The sequence below is a fragment of the Nerophis ophidion genome, linkage group LG04 (genome assembly GCF_033978795.1).
Source record: "Nerophis ophidion isolate RoL-2023_Sa linkage group LG04, RoL_Noph_v1.0, whole genome shotgun sequence".
In the NCBI taxonomy this organism is placed as follows: domain Eukaryota; kingdom Metazoa; phylum Chordata; class Actinopteri; order Syngnathiformes; family Syngnathidae; genus Nerophis; species Nerophis ophidion.
The window spans coordinates 31,616,012-31,632,570 of record NC_084614.1 but is presented as its reverse complement, the minus strand read 5'-3'; the positions used below and the strand labels follow the sequence as shown (position 1 = coordinate 31,632,570).

The following is a 16,559-nucleotide window of genomic DNA, read 5'->3' as shown; positions in this document are numbered from 1 at the left end:
AAAAACAGTACAGAGTTGTCATAAAGATGACCTTTGACTAGCTTTTTTTTTGCAGAAGGTCCTTCAAAACACCAAAGTGCTTCTGCCACTCTGAGAAAATAAATTGACCAAAATCAAATGTCTACTGTAGAGGACGTTGGGTCTCTAGAAGATACAAAATAAGAAACATTGCGAAGGAAGGAGTCCAGCCCTCCAGTTAGGGCTGGGCGATATGGCCTTTTTGTAATATCTCAATATTTTGAGGCCATATCACAATACACGATGTATATCTCGATATTTTGCCTTAGCCTTGAATTAACACTTGATACATATAATCACAGCAAAATGATGATTCTATGTGTCTACATTAAAACATTCTTGTTCATACTGCATTAATATATGCTCATTTTAAACTTGTGCACAGAAGGAAATCACAACTAAGTCAAGTGACCAAAACTGTATTTATTAAACAGTTATTAGCAGGTGACTTTTCAAATGATGCTACATATTAGCAGTAATGCTACTTTTTGTAGCAACGCTTGTGCCCCACACTTGACAAATTAAAGATAGGCTGACCATAAGTCCTCTTTTCCCCGGACATGTCCTCTTTTGCGGCGGTGTCCGGGGTGTCGGGGAATTTTTTTTTTTAAATGCGTCAAATGTCCGGCATTTTGAATTAGGGTTGCATGTATTTTCAATGTAGGTCCAGGGTTAGGTAACCATATATGCACACACATATATATATATATATATATATATATATATATATATATATATATATATATATATATATATATATATATATATATATATATATATATACACATATATATATATATATATGTATATATATATATATATATATATATATATATATATATATATATATATATATATATATATATATATATATATATATATATATATATATATATATATATATATATATATATATATATATACACACACACTGTATATATATGAAATACTCGAGTTGGTGAATTCTAGCTGCAAATATTGTAGCGGCTGGCTACGGGGTGTTAGTCAAAGGCTTTGGCTGGGGGGCGGGATTTCCGGGAAAGTTAGGGAAGTGACGCTATTGACAGGAAGTGTTCGTTCGAGTTTTGCCGGGAAAAGGAAATAGACTTGTTGGTAAATACTAAGGTGAGTGTAAAGTCCATCCATCCATCCATCATCTTCCGCTTATCCGAGGTCGGGTCGCGGGGGCAGCAGCCTAAGCAGGGAAGCCCAGACTTCCCTATCTCCAGCCACTTCGTCTAGCTCAACATTAGTAAATTAGTTATTTTAGTATTTGTGAGTCTATGGAAACTTTACATTTATCTCCCGCTGGATCCAAATCGTTTGAGGATGGAGACAGGCTAGCTGTTAGCTTCAAGCTAACCAGCACCCGAGCAGACTCAAAAACATACTTTGCAGGTCAAAAAACAGGGCAGTTGTTTTCCTTTTGAAGTGTTAATGTGCGAGGACTGTTCAAAAGGAGTCTTTTGAAGAAGTGGCTGACAAGTTAGCATTGCTGACAGTGACTTCATCACCGTCATTGTTTACTGAAGCAGAGATGGTGACTGTGTGTTATGATAAACACGATAGATTTATCAGATTTTATTTTTTATTATCTATAGCAGGGGTGTCAAAAGTGTGCCAAAGAGGCCATTTGCGGCCCACAGCTAATGTTTTAAAGGCCCACGGCACATTTTAAAAATACTATTAAAATAAACTAAAACATAACAAAAGTGAAATAAAAAAGCTTAAAGGTGAAATGTAATTTAGAAAAAGTTGCAATGTTGACTAATAAAAAAAACTGTTTTTTTTCTTTCAAATTATCATTGCTCAAAACATAATATTGACTCAAAATCAATGTTATTATGAATTATTAACCTATCCAAGGTTACCATTACTTCACATCAAATATTCCACTAAGACAAATATTTTTGGTGGAAGATTTTGCATATTCGGGCTTCACGGTGGAAGAGGGGTTAGTGCGTCTGCCTCACAATACGAAGTTCCTGCAGTCCTGGGTTCAAATCCAGGCTCGGGATCTTTCTGTGTGGAGTTTGCATGTTCTCCCCGTGAATGCGTGGGTTCCCTCCGGGTACTCCGGCTTCCTCCTACTTCCAAAGACATGCACCTGGGGATAGGTTGATTGGCAACACTAAATGGGCCCTAGTGTGTGAATGTGAGTGTGAATGTTGTCTGTCTATCTGTGTTGGTCCTGTGATGAGGTGGCGACTTGTCCAGGGTGTACCCTGCCTTCCGCCGGATTGTAACTGAGATAGGCGCCAGCGCCCCACGAGATCCCGAAAGGGAATAAGCGGTAGATAATGGATGGATGGATGGATGGATTTTGCATATTTTGTGTGTTTGCCATTAAAAACATAGTTTTGTATGACAAAAAAGGGCGGAAAACATACAAACAAAAAACAACATAAAAAAAATAAAACTTATTGAAATAAGGGATGGATGTGAAGTTGATGTAGACTCCAGAGATTTAAGCGTTAAATGTAAAATGTATGTATGCCCTGGCACACCATTATCATCATTTCATAACCAAAGCAAAACACTTTTTACACTTTTATACTGAAATAAATACACCTACAACTTATTAAATAAAAACATAGAAAAAATGACCATCAGCGGTAAAGTTTAGATCCATGAAGGAAAGAAGAAAGTGAATGAATGTTTATAACTGAATACATTTACATATGTATATACATTTGTTTTCTTTTTTTATTATTATTTTTTTAATGAATTAAAAAACAACCTTTTTCCAAAACACGATATAGAATGTGAAATACAACAGGATAATGAATATGTTTATCATTCGTTTTAAAATGGGACCCCATTTTAAAAATCCCTGGCGCCAACACAGCAGTCAACAGAGTAGAAAAAAAGCTTTATTTAAATAAATATATTATTTATAATGCAAGTTCGAGTATCATTGGTAAATTTTCACCTACTCCCGGCCTTAGCGTGCTGCCCGCCTTCGCACGCATATATGTGTCCTCTTTTTGGGATTTCAGAATATGGTCAACCTATTAAAGTTGTCTATTTGACATATTCCCACTTGAAGCTGAACCCCTGCAAGACGATGGACCCCCTGCTGTAACCAGATTCGCACCTTCTTTCTCTTGTATTACCACTCGCAAGGCTTTGCTAGCATCACAGCAAACGTTACCCATGCTGCTACCGCTCTGCTCCAAGAGGAAGTATACATATGTGACATATGACATGACAGTATGTGACATGTGTAAGAATGTGCGTTTACCGTCTGAGAGGAGGCACAGGAAAGAGTGGGAAGAGCCTGTAGTGTAATGCCCGCAGCTAAAAGCAACTGCGTGAGAACGTATACTCGAATATCACGATATAGTCATTTTTCTATATCGCACAGAGACAAACACGCGATATATCGCGTATATCGATATTTTGCCCAGCCCTACCTCCAGTCTTAGCTTTCTGGAAATGTGGTCCCCAATATATCCCTGTAATATATAGTAGTTTTTTTTACAACAACTTCTAATTATCTTGCTATATTTGCATGTGAGAGTGTGCAAGTTAATGACTGCAGGCAGAGTAATGATTGTTCATTCAAACTAAATGAATAAATACAAATCCCGTTATCATTTGAGTTGGGAAATTGTGTTAGATGTAAATATAAACGGAATACAATGATTTGCAAATAATTTTCAACCCATATTCAATTGAATATGCTACAAAGACAACATATTTGATGTTCAATCTGCTAAACTTTTTTTTTTGTTGCAAATAATCATTAACTTTAGAATTTGAAGCAAGCAACAAGTGACAAAGAAGTTGAGAAAGGTGGCAATAAATACTGATAAAGTTGAGGTATGCTCATCAAATACTTATATGGAACATCCCACAGGTGTGCAGGCTAATTGGGAACAGGTGGGTCCCATGATTGGGTATAAAAGCAGCTTCCATGAAATGCTAAGTAATTCACAAACAAGGATGGGCGAGGGTCACCACTTTGTAAGCAAATTGTCAAACAGTTTTAGAACAACATTTCTCAACGAGCTATTGCAAGGAATTTAGGGATTTTACCATCTACGGTCCGTAAAATCATCAAAAAGTTTAGAGAATCTGGAAAAATCACTGCACGTAAGCGATGATATTACGGACCTTTGATCCCTCAGGCGGTACTGCATCAAAAACCAACATCAGTGTGTAAGAGATATCACCACATGGGCTCAGGAACACTTCAGAAAACCACTGTCACTAACTACAGTTGGTCGCTACATCTGTAAGTGCAAGTTAAAACTATACTATGCAAAGCCAAACCCATTTATCAACAACACCCTGAAACGCCGCCGGCTTCGCTGGGCCCGAGCTCATGTAAGATGGACTGATGCAAAGTGGAAAAGTGTTCTGTGGTCTGACGAGTCTACATATCAAATTATATCTGGAAACAGAGGACGTAGTGTCCTCCAGAACAAAGAGGAAAATTACCATTCGGATTATTATAGGCGCAAAATTCAAAAGCCAGCATCTGTGATGGTATGGGGGTGTATTGGTGCCCAAAGCATTGGTAACTTACACATCTGTGAAGAAACCATTAATGCTGAAAGGTACATACAGGTTTTGGAGCAACATATGTTGTCATCCAAGCATCATTATCATGGACGCCCCTGCTTATTTCAGCAAGACAATGCCAAGCCACGTGTTACAACAGCGTGGCTTTGTAGTAAAAGAGTGCGGGTACCTTCCTGGCCCGCCTGCAGTCCAGACCTGCCTCCCATGGAAAATGTGTGGCGCATTATGAAGCGTAAAATACGACAGCGGAGATCCCGGACTGTTGAACGACTGAAGCTCTACATAAAACAAGAATGGGAAAGAATTCCACTTTCAAAGCTACGACAATTAGTTTCCTCAGTTCCCAAACATTTATTGAGTGTTGTTAAAAGAAAAGGTGATGTAACGCAGTGGTGAACATGCCCTTTCCTAACTACTTTGGGGACGTGTTGCAGCCATGAAATTGTAAGTTAATTTTTATTTGCAAAAAAATATAAAATTTATGAGTTTGAACATCAAATATCTTGTATTTGTAGTGCATTCACTTGAATATGGGTTGAAAAGGATATGTAAATCATTGTATTCTGTTTATATTTACATTACATCTAACATAATTTCCCAACTCATATGGAAATGGGGTTTTTACATTTGATTCAGTATTGGCCGGTATGAGAGTGCCATTGAATATTCATGTTGCACATTCATGCTTTCAGTGAAGCAAGACTATAAAAATGATGCACATTTATCCACTAATGCAGCCAATTAAAAAGTAGTTACAGTATGTGTGTTTTGTGTTAGTAGTGATTAATTAGATGTAGCATTACATCTGCACAATATCATGAAAACCAAACAAAGGCTATACCAGAAAATATCGCCTGCACGAGGGAACACTTTTTCATTAAAACAAGCAGCAATGAAAATGTGGTGTTAAATGTTAGAGGGATCACCTCTTTGTACAGTACCTTAATCTTTCTTTTGCAGTATGAATGTGAAAGTAAATGATAGCCTCAGGAAAGCTTTTTCACTTGTTAAAAATTGATGGTTACATTTTTTTCTGCAGTTACAGCTACTTGAAAAGTGTACTTGCTTCAAGCCTTAAAAAGAAAACATTGCAAAGACGTACACAAAAAAGTATTCAAGGAGTTTAAATTTGCCAATCACACGTCTCTTATTGCTTGTTGTTATGCAAGCTTTAAAAACAAGTTAGTGTCACGTCTTGTCACACCAGGCCGTACCTAATTTTGAGTTTGTTGGCATTTTCCTGTGTTTGATGATTTAGTTCCGGTCTGGCGCTATTATTTTGTTTCTTTTCATGTTTCAGTTAGTCTTTCCTGAAGCGACTTGATTCCTGCCTCAGCGCACTGTTAGGTCCACTCGAGTTCAGTTAGTAATCAACAGCCTATTTAAGCCAGCTTCACATAATAATCAGCTGCATTCTAGTTGCATCTCAAAATTACGGCAACTACTGCTAACATGCGGCTCCGCAAGCGTGACAGTTTTGCTCCACTAATCAAACTTTTTTTATAAAGTGCTTTTCATACATAAATGAAATGCAACACAAAGTGCTTCACAGACTAAAAAACAATAACCTGACGACCCTTATCCACCATTATCGCACACACACACACACACACACACACACACACACACACATGCAAAACATAATAATAATTAATAAATATTCGGTAAAAGTCAAATCAAATAGGTGCGTCCTGAAAACACACGAGGAGCCAATGCAGTCATTTTAAAACTGGTGTAATGTGGGCCTGCCTTTAGGTCTTCGTCAGAACACGGAGCAGCTGAATTCTTGAGTAGTTGTAAAGGTGCAATACATTTTTTAGAAAGACCAAAACGCAGGGTGTTACAATAATCTAAACGACTCCTAATAAAAGCATGTATTAACAGCTCCGTGTTGCCCTGAGAGAGAATAGTGCAAACTCCGGCTATATTCTTAAGATGATAATAACCCATTTTTGTTAGTGGGTCAGAGTTGAAAATGATGCCCAAATTTTTCACTTGGAATGATGGCGTTAAAAACAATGATTTTAGTTTCAACATGTGATTCTCTCTCAGGACCTCAGGGCCATTGACTAAAACTTCAGTCTTGTCCTAGTTAAGCTGTAAAAAGTTATTTGCCATCCAAAATTTCACATCTATAATGCAATTAAAAAGAGTATCAATTGGTCTTGTGTCATCAGGAGACATGGAAATGTACAGCTGTGTGTCATCAGCATAACTGTGGAAATTAATTCCTTGTTTCCTGAAGAATAGGACCTAAAATTGATCCTTGAGACACACCACCTGAGATTCCATGGATCTTTGAGGAGCTGGTATTCATACTAATCAATAATTTTCTTATTGAGGGATTAAATTTGAACCACTTGTGAACAGTACAGTAGGGGTTTGAGTTTTTTTAAAAGAATGAGGTGCACTAAGATCCGGTAGAAGTAAGACTGACAGTTTATGAGAGTCAGCACTCAACCTACGATGAATCACGATTTTGAAAAGAGCCGTCTCTGTACTGTGGTTCACCCTAATTTCAGACTGAAATTTCTCTATAATATTACATTTGTTTCAAAAAAATTTTTTTCTCCCAAAATTATTCTTAAAAAATGGTAAGTTGCTGCTGCGGGGCTGCTGCGGGGGCAGCAGCCAAAGCAGTGAAGCCCAGAATTTCCTCTCCCCAGCCATTTCGTCCAGCTCTTCCCGGGGGGATCCTGAGGCGTTCCCAGGCCAGCCGGGAGACATAGTCTTCCCAACGTGTCCTGGGTCTTCCCCGTGGCCTCTACCGGTTGGATGTGCCCTACAAACCTCCCTCGGGAGGCGTTCCGGTGGCATCCTGACCAGATGCTCGGAACCACCTCACCTGGCTCCTCTCGATATGGAGGAGCAGCGGCTTTACTTTGAGCTCCTACCGGATGACAGAGCTTCTCACCCTATCTCTAAAAGAGAGCCCTGCTACACGGCGGAGGAAACTCATTTTGGCCGCTTGTACCCGTGATCTTATCCTTTCGGTCATGACCCAAAGCTCATGACCATAGATGATGATGGGAACGTAGATCGACCGGGAAATTGAGAGCTTTGCCTTCTGGCTCAGCTCCTTCTTCACTACAATGGATCAGTACAAAGTCCGCATTACTGAAGACGCTTCACCGATCTGCCTGTCGATCTCATGATCCACTCTTCCACCACTTCTGAACAAGACTCCTAGGTACTTGAACTCCTCCACTTGGGGAAGGGTCTCCTCCCCAACCCGGAGATGGCACTCCACCCTTTTCCGGGAGAGAACCATGGACTCGGACTTGGAGGTGCTGATTCTCATTCCGGTCGCTTCACACTCGGCTGCGAACCGATCCAGTGAGAGCTGAAGATCCCGGCCATATGAAGCCATCAGGACCACATCATCCGCAAAAAGCAAGACCTAATCCTACCGGAACCCTTCAACGCCTTGACTGCGCCTAGAAATTCTGTCCATAAAAGTTATGAACAGAACCGGTGACAAAGGGCAGCCTTGGTGGAGTCCAACCCTCACTGGAGACGTGTCCGACTTACTGCCGGCAATGAGGACCAAGCTCTGACACTGATCATACAGGGAGAAGACCGCCACAATAACACAGTACGATACCCCATACTCTCTGACCACTCCCCACAGGACTTCCTGAGGGATACGGTCAAATGGCTTCTTCAAGTCCACAAAGCACATGTAGACTGGTTGGGCAAACTCCCATGCACCCTCAAGAACCCTGCCGAGAGTATAGAGCTGGTCCACAGTTCCACGACCAGGACGAAAACCACACTGTTACTCCTGAATCTGAGGTTCGGCTATCCGGCGTAGCCTCCTCTCCATTACACCTAAATAAACCTTACCGGGAAGGCTGAGGAGTGTGATCCCACGATAGTTTGAATACACCCTCTGGTCCCCCTTCTTAAAGAGAGGAACCACTACCCCGGTCTGCCAATCCAGAGGTACCGCCCTCGATGTCCACACGATGCTGCAGAGTTTTGTCAACCAAGACAGCCCCACAGCATCCAGAGCCTTAAGGAACTCCGGGCGGGCTCATCCAGGATGGCATGGTGCTGTGGTAGAGTGGCTGTGCGCAACCCGAGGGTCCCTAGTTCAATCCCCACCAATACCATCCTCGTCACGTCCGTTGTGTCCTGAGCAAGACACTTCACCCTTGCTCCTGATGGGTGCTGGTTAGCGCCTTGCATGGCAGCTCCCTCCATTAGTGTGGGAATGTGCGTGTGAATGGGTAAATGTGGAAGTAGTGTCAAAGCGCTTTGAGTACCTTGAAGGTAGAATTGCGCTATACAAGTACAACCCATATATCATTTATTTATTTATCCACCCCCGGGGAATTGCAATTGAGGAGCTTTTTAACTACCTCAGCAACCTCAGCCCCAGAAATAGGAGAGCCCAGATTCCCCGGGCACTGCTTCTCACAGGAAGCCGTGTTGGTGGGATTGAGGAGGTCTTTGAAGTATACCTTCCACCTATCCACAACATCCGCAGTAGAGGTAAGCAGAACACCATCCACACCATACACAGTGTTGAGAGTGTACTGTTTCCCCTACCTGAGGCGGCGGATGTTGGTCCGGAATCACTTCGAAGCCGTCCGGAAGTCGTTTTCCATGGCTTCCCCGAACTCCTCCCATGTCCGAGTTTTTGCCTCCGTGACCGCTGAAGCTGCACACCGCTTGGCCTGTCGGTACCTGTCCACTGCTTCTGGAGCCAAAAGAACCCAATAGGACTCCTTCTTCAGCTTGACGGCATCCCTCACCGCCCGTGTCTACTAACGGGTTCGAGGATTACTGCCCCAACAGGCACCAAGTACTTTGCGGCCACAGCTCGAATCAGCCGCCTCGACAATAGAGGTGCGGAACATGGTCCACTCGTTCTCAATGTCCAGAACCTCCCTTGTGACATGTTCAAAGTTCTTCCGGAGGTGGGAATTGAAACTTTCTCTGACAGGAGACTCTGCCAGACGTTCCCAGCAGACCCTCACAATGCTTTTGGGCCTGCCAGGTCTGTCCGGCATCCTCCCCCACCATCGCAGCCAACTCACCACCAGGTGGTGATCGGTAGAAAGCTCCGCCCCTCTCTTCAACCGAGTGTCCAAAACATGAGGCCGCAAATCCGATGACACAACTACAAAGTCGATCATTGAACTGAGGCTTAGGGTGTCCTGGTGCCAAGTACACATATGGACACCCATATGCTTGAACTTGGTGGTTGTTATGGAAAAACTATGACGAGCACAAAAGTCCAATAACAAAACACCACTCGGGTTCAGATCCGGGCAGCCATTCTTCTCAATCACGCCTCTCCAGGTTTCACTGTCGTTGCCAACATGAGCGTTAAAGTCCCCCAGCAGAACAAGGGAATCACCCGAGAGAGCACTCTCCAGTACTCCCTTGAGTGTACCCAAAAAAGGCTGGGTACTCTGAACTGCTGTTTGGTGCGTAAGCACAAACAACAGTCAGGACCCGTCGCCCCACCCGAAGGCGGAGGGAGGCTACCCTTTCGTCCACTGGGTTGAACTCCAACGCGCAGGCTTTGAGCCGGGTGGCAACAAGAATTGCCACCCCAGCCCGTCGCTTCTCACTGCCGGCCACGCCAGAGTGGAAGAGAGTCCAGCCCCTTTCAAGAAAAGTGGTTCCAGAGCTCTTCCTGTGCGTCGAAGTGAGTCCGACTACATCCAGACGGAATTTCTCTACTTCGCGCACTAGCTCAGGCTCCTTCCCCCCCAGTGAGGTGACGTTCCACGTCCCAAGAGCTAGTTTATGTAGCCGAGGATCGTACCGTCAAGAGCCCCGCCTTCGGCTGCCGCCCAGCTCACATCGCACCCGACCTTTATAGCCCCTGCTTTCGGTGGTGAGCCCATTGGAGGGGGGACCCACGTTGCCTCTTCAGGCTGTGCCCGGCCGGGCTCGCCATCGTGCCCCACCTCCGAGCCTGGCTCCAAAGGGGGGGCCCGGGGACCCGCGTGCGGGCGAGGGAAATCTGGGTCCTTTGTTTGATACAGGATTATTAAAATTGTCAGCAACTAAATTGCTCTTCATTAGCAAGGTGCCTCACCACTGTTGTTTTGAAGGCAGCAGAAAAGACCCCCATTTTAATTGAGCAAATTAAGATGTTTAAAATTTCCTCTTTCAAAGAACCATTACATATTTCCAAAAATTTGGTTGAAATTGGAATCTAAAAGACATGGTGGGTTTCTTAAGAGAAAAGAATCCTGTTAGGCGTCTCAGCTTTAACCAGGATAAAACTGTCCAGCGTTTCCTCAGGTAAAAACAGAAACTCAGATGGACTAAAAGCAGTGTGAGAAGATAAAATGTCACATCTGATTGTGTTTATTTTTTTATACTTAACAACCAGAAAAAAACGACCGGCCCTTTTTAAAGCTATCAAAGAAAGATGAGAACATAATATTGCAGCACTTAATTAAAAACGTAAGTCTGTAATGGAAAACGAGAAAAAGGCAAAAGGAGGCGAGCTGGACAAAGAACATTGAACAGGGATTAAGAACCTATTTAATTGTTGTGCATAGCTGGATAAAGGTGCTATTGTTATGACCCCACATGACAGTTTGGATGTTATTAGCAGGAAAAAACACTAACCTCGACAGGTACAAGCGGTAGAAAATAGATGGATGGATATCAGTTTCATGTATTTTGAATAATTTCCTAACCAGCGCTTTTATTTTTCGTACCTATTTCCTATCTTTCTTTATTTTCCAGCCACATTACCTCTGGCTTGAGCATCCTCCCCCAATTTGTTGTTAGGAGACCCATGTGCTGTCATTAATCAGGAGGCTTCTTATGCTGAATCATTTGTGTGTTTCTGCTTTGCACCTCCATGCTGTAGTCCTTGTTTTCGCCATTGAACATGTTTTACCAGCGAAATGCCTGCCGTCTCTGCATCCAGGCCATTAAAGACTATAACAGAATGATTCCGCCAAAATGGAACCCCTCAGGGATTGATGTGGGCACTTGATGGCGCCAGATGACTGCCCAACAGGATGCTCCTGGATGCAAGATGTGCCAACATATTTGCTATGTTGGACAAGCTTTGTGGCTCATCGTCTCATCCTCCAGTCTAGACACCACCACTCGCTTGACATCCGGGCTGCCGGACAAACTGCTGATCTGCCACTGGACATCCAAGCCCGTTTAGGAAGCGCCATCCTCGCACTCCTCTTCTTATTCCTCAACAGCCATGGAGGTGGTTATCCTCCAGGCACCACTACCCACTCAGGACCAAGGGTGAAAACCTCCCTGGTCGCTTGAGTGCACGTACTGTGCATAATGCGCTAAACGGCTGACTGAATGATTGTGTGAGTGTGTTTCATTTTATGTGAACAACTTTATTGGTCCATCGTGACCCGTTCGGCAATTTAATTGCTTTGATGTGACGAGACTAAAATTTATCGGCGACATGTGGGGCTTATGCGAACCTGAAAAAATCCATAAATTTGCCGCATTATTGTACAAAGCACAGGGTGCAAAGCATGGGAAAAAGTAATGTCTATTAGATTGGAAATTAGGGTCTGATAGACTCAATGAATGAACCGAGAAGTAACTTGCAAACCGAAAGACCCAAATAAATTCGTCCGATTTTCTGTATTTTTCACTTACATCCGTTCTCGACTGTGTTGTATTCTAGCTGTATGAAGATTTTTGGGGTCGATCTTGTATCGTGTCTCCGTAAACTGCATAGGTTGCAATTGAGTGTATGCTTTATTTATAAGTTTTGTGAAAATATGGTTCCTATTTCTAGTTTGCTTTCATTGAAAGCCAATTATTCAACAACACCTCTTGCAAATTTACACTACTGGTTCACAATAATCCCTGGCAGCTATTGTTAGGTGTTTTAATTTTTTTGTTTGCAACATGACATTATGTCTATTACAGTAGGGATTGTAGGATCTGATCACATTGGCTGCAGTTTGTGCATCGTTCTTGTTTTCCGTTCTATTACTCTGGCGTGACGTTGTTTTCTCTGCACTTTATAGCTCATTGCCTTCTCGCCGCAGGAAAAAAACAACAGCTTTACATTCAGTGGGGCTATCAGACACCAAAGCAGTTCCCTTGACAGATGTTTGCCATCTCAAACTGCATTTCAGCATGGTCTCAACCCGCACACAGCTGTGCCAAGGCTGCTGCACTGCAGTCTATAACTTCATTATCTTTTCATTATCTCCTTAACAGCTCATGTGCTGCAGCACACAAACCATCCACGTGTGACCTCATCTGGAATATAACTCATGTCAGCCATGACTCCATGTCCAGATTGTCCTTTGCATGTATCACCACCAGGTCAAACGCACATTCATTTGACAGAACAGCCCAGCTGGCTGTGGAGGCTTGTGGCCATGAGCACTAAAGATACACTGGACTGTGATTACTGTAGCCGTGATTGCATTGACACTGAACAGCAACAGAGCTGAAAGGAAACCCGATAGTAGTGTATCACTATCACCCTGTGCCCTACCCGTAAAGCCTTGTGTAATGTACAATGGATAAAAATGCAACGTTAGCCAATTGTCCTCTAAATATTCCACCGCTGAGAAACATTGTCTTGTTATCATAAGACAATATGATCTTTGAATTACAACTCTGGAAAGAGGCAATTAATGTATAAAGGTCTATGATTCCTTTTTACCTTAAAGTTATTGAAAAAGTATTGATCAACAAATTGGGAAAGAATTATAAATAAATGTTGAATTAGTCTAAATCAGGGGTGTCAAACTCATTTTAGATCGGGGGCCACATGGAGAAAAATCTACCTCCAAGTGGGCAGGACTGGTAAAATCATGGCACGATAACTTAAAAATAAAGACAACTTCAGATTGTTTTCTTTGTTTAAACATAAAACAAGCACATTCTGAAAATGTACAAATCATAATGTTGTTGGGTTTTGTTTACACTATCATGTTGCGGTTATTAGATTTCTATCTTTATTTGTCGTTACTTATACTTTCTTAACTGTGAAAACTGGTCGGCACAGTGCTGCCGGGAATGTCCCTTTTTGGATGCGTAGACATGAATACAGCAAAAGGTAAGACATAATAAATTTATTCTAAATAACAAAAAGGAGCTCTGAACAGAAACACTGGAGCTTAAGAAAAGGCAAACCAAAAACGCTAGTATGAGAACCAGGAAGTAAAAGTAAACAACTCAGCTGGCACGAAAGCACACAAAAAACAGAAAAACAATTCCTCAGCATGTGAGCTGGAATAAAGAAATGGCTAGCGTAAAAGCTAGCGGGAATATACATAAGAATTGCGTGAAAGCAAACGATCAAAACCAGACATACAGTTGCGTGAGAGCAAACTATGAACCCAGAAAGAAATTAACAAAGAGGCTGGCTTAAATAGGAGGGTGATTAGACAAACAGGTGTGTTTGGACCGGGAGTAGCAGGTGGACTGATGAGTACCATGGTGACGGACTAAACAGGAAGTAAGTGGTTCAGAAAGAGAATGAAACAAAGATGGAAAAAGAAACAACATGTGAAGATCCGAGTCACGGATCGCAACATTAACAAGTGATGTGATAATGTTCATCAGTCAACTCATTGTTGTTAATTTTCAACCTATCAAGATAAGAAAAAAATAATATCAAAATCAAATTGCAGGATGTTATTTTTTTTGGTTTGCTCATTTTCCTCGACTGGTGCACTAACATCATCTGGTTTATTAAAAAAACAAACATATTTAGCATAATCTACAAAGATACAAATAATTGCTAGTGTGACATCTAGTGGACACATGCAGAACAGCAGTTTCTTTCATTCAAAGATTTTGGCTAATTTTTATACTTAGCAAACTCATCCCGCAGGCTGGACACAACCGGGCCGTATGTTTGACACCCCTGATCTAAATAATGGAGAACATTACAAATGCAATACCTCACAATACGAAGGTCCTGCAGTCCTGGGTTCAATCCCAGGCTCGGGATCTTTCTGTGTGCAGTTTGCAGGTCCTCCCCGTGAATGCGTGGGTTCCCTCCGGGTACTCCGGCTTCCTCCCACCTCCAAAGACATGCACCTGGGGATAGGTTAATTGGCAACACTAAATTGGCCCTAGTGTGTGAATGTGAGTGTGAATGTTGTCTGTCTATCTGTGTTGGCCCTGCGATGAGGTGGCGACTTGTCCAGGGTATACGCTGCCTTCTGCCCGATTGTAGCTGAGATAGGTGCCAGCGCCCCCCGCGACCCCAAAAGGGAATAAAGGGTAGAAAATGGATGGTTGGATGGACGTTAGAACAGTATGCCATCAGAGGGTTGGTCTTGAATTGGGTACAGAGCTACTTAACCAACTGGAAGTAATAGGTGAAGCTAACAGAACACATGGCAACAAAGGACCAAAATTAGCCATTCTGTAAATCAACGACATCCGTACAGTTACAAAGTGCTTAAAAGTTAATACCAACCACATTTTGTTCAGAAGAGAACACAAATTAAAGAGATATTTTTACATGGTTTGACCTGTCACGGCTAGGTCAAAGTTTCTTTTGGTATTGTGGTGTTTTGTTCCTATTTAGCGCTCCTATTTTAGGTTCTACTTCCTGCTTTGTGTCTTGTGCTGCAGTGACTTTCCTGCCCTGTCTCTGATTAGTGATCAAGACACTTACCTGCGTCTGATCGCTAATCAGAGGGCTTTATATGCTAGCCTCCCTTCTTAGTGGATGCTAGATCAACCAAACTGGTGTAAATGTAGCTTAAATGTATATAATGGGTTTCTCAATGTAAAGCGCTTGAAGTCATTTGAGAAAAAGTGCAATATGAATTTAATACACTCCACTTCTTACTTCACCTCATAGGTTTGTAACTTTCATTGTTTGGTTTACCCCTACCACGCCATGTCATGCCTTGATAAGGACATTACAATTTGATATGTTTCATGTGCAACTCCTTGCTGCACTCTCTTGCGTCTTTGTAAAAAATATAATTCATACCTGCACGTCGTCTTTTGTCTCTCCATCTTGGGGGTCACAACTATCGCTACACACCAAATCTGATTTTTTTCCCCGAAAGTGACAAAGATCCGTTTTTTTTTTTGCCAGTCTATACGCTCCAAAGTGCTTCAAATCTGATCTGTTCGCATCAGATTCAGGCCACATCAGGAGGTCCAAATCAGATTGGAATCTGATCTCTTCGAATGCGACTTCAGTTTAAACCGTAATGCGACCCGTGTGTGACCTTTTCGTCAGTTTTGGGCAAGCTACGTCATTCCTGTGCGCGGGGAAAGTTGCAGGCCGCCAGCGGAAGTGGATACTTCATCACAACATCCGGTTTTGGTGAGAAGAGGGGTTTTTTTGACGGCCAAATTTTCGGTGCATCATTAGTCAATAGCGCGCAACTAACAGGCTATATGTGATATAGCAATACATATATAATTATATATTGCCGTATTTGCTTACATGTTTCGTGCATTGCATGAGTTGTTTACTTAAGTGAGTTGAAATATGAAGTGAATGTAGATCCATGCTGATGTCCGTGTTGCCTCTACTTAACTGTTACAAAAAGATTAAAACCCTCCCAAATGTATTACACTATACGGTACATACATTCATACATTTTTATTACTTCAATTTATTTTCACGTAAAACCCCCCCCGTCATTTTATAATATATGAATATAAATAAGTTCTGGACTGCTCGCTAGTGTTACCATATCTGAGTTTTGATTAATCAATTGATTGATTGATTGAGACTTATTAAAGGCTGAAACCCACTACTACCCACCACGCAGTCTGATAGTTTATATATCAATGATGAAATATTAACATTGCAACATATGCCAATATGGCCTTTTTAGTTTACTAAATTGCCATTTTAAATTTTCCGCGAGTTTCTTGTTGAAAATGTCGCGGAATGATGACGCGAACGCGTGTCGTCACTGACTGTCAGGAAATATTAGCAGCTGCACCACTTGGGGCTAAAAGTCGTCTGCTTTAATCGCATAATTACACAGTATTTTGGACATCTGTGTTGCTGAATCTTTTGCAATTTGTTCATTTAATAATGG

General features: G+C 42.0%; 1 protein-coding gene across 1 annotated transcript in view; it reads right to left on the bottom strand.

Moving 5' to 3' along the window:
- Nucleotides 1–16,559, bottom strand: part of kcnip1b (Kv channel interacting protein 1 b) — a 79,116-nt gene that overhangs the window by 38,574 nt on the left and 23,983 nt on the right. The gene's annotated exons all lie outside the window — the stretch shown is intronic.